The sequence below is a fragment of the Theobroma umbraticum genome, unplaced genomic scaffold (assembly GCF_002168275.2).
Source record: "Theobroma umbraticum cultivar Fairchild unplaced genomic scaffold, ASM216827v3 scaffold_12.1, whole genome shotgun sequence".
Taxonomy (NCBI): Eukaryota; Viridiplantae; Streptophyta; class Magnoliopsida; order Malvales; family Malvaceae; genus Theobroma; species Theobroma umbraticum.
The window spans coordinates 4,459,655-4,459,957 of NW_018397269.1; positions in this window are offsets into that span (position 1 = coordinate 4,459,655).

Sequence of the window (303 nt, forward strand, 5' to 3'; positions counted from 1 at the left end):
CAAATGGAAAGTAACTCAATCTCTTTCCATTGAAGCAAAAGAATTAATAATAAGGGACTTTTTTTTTCAGCCCTGAAAAATAAACTATTTTTGAAAATAAGCACCGAGATAATTTTAACTGTTTTTATCCACCACAGTAGATTTTGAGATAAAAATACCCTTAATGAGACATATTCGTTGAGGCGCACCATCAAACATGCGAAAAATCAAGAAATAAATAGATAAATATGCAAATAATTTGTGAACTTCTAATTTTCTACAAAACATCCATTTTTTTTAGCTAAGCTTGTGCGAAGCAAAATA